The sequence below is a fragment of the Kryptolebias marmoratus genome, linkage group LG7 (genome assembly GCF_001649575.2).
Source record: "Kryptolebias marmoratus isolate JLee-2015 linkage group LG7, ASM164957v2, whole genome shotgun sequence".
In the NCBI taxonomy this organism is placed as follows: Eukaryota; Metazoa; Chordata; class Actinopteri; order Cyprinodontiformes; family Rivulidae; genus Kryptolebias; species Kryptolebias marmoratus.
The window spans coordinates 20,413,141-20,413,959 of record NC_051436.1 but is presented as its reverse complement, the minus strand read 5'-3'; positions in this window follow the sequence as shown (position 1 = coordinate 20,413,959).

Here is an 819-nt window from a genome sequence, read left to right as displayed (position 1 = left end):
TCTGCTTTTGCACAAAGTCTGCTAACACCAAAACATTTAACACTTTTGAATTTGCTGTGTAGAGTGGCAGAGAAGTATATTAGACTGGTACAGGACATGTATGAGGGCAGCAGAACAGTGGAGAGGTGTGCTATAGGAGTGACCCATAGCTTCAATGTGAAGGTGGGACTGCATCAAGGATCAGCTCTGAGCTCCTTTTTGTTTGCTCTGGTGATGGACAGACTAACAGATGAGGTGAGGGAGGAATCCCCGTGGACTAAAGGGTGGGCCATTTATATGGATACACCTTAATAAAATGGCAATGGTTGGTGATATTAACTTCCTGTTTGTGGCACATTAGTATATGGGAGGGGGGAAACTTTTCAAGATGGCTGGTGACCATGGTGGCCATTTTGAAGTTGGCCATTTTGGATTCAACTTTTGTTTTTTCATTGGGAAGAGGGTCATGTTTAGTGTCGTTGTAGCTGAGAGTCATTCACAAATGTACTCCAAGTGCTCCTCATTGCATTAGATCTTTGCTTAAAACTTTGGAATTAAGTCTTGGAGTCAACCCTGCTTATTGGGTGTCACAGCTAATTCACATTACCAACACAAAAATGGCTATAGCACAGTCAATTTTACAGCTATTGAGTTAAATTTTAATGTACAGTAGTAACAACTGAGTAATCTTCACAACACCTATTGTCACTGGCGGCGCCAGGGGGGCGCTAGGGGGTGCTATAGCTCCCCCTGGAAAAGTCATAGCACCCCCGTAGCACCCCCAAGCAAAGGCATAACCGGGGTATGTGTGGGACATGCCCCCCACTTCCCTTATGTATG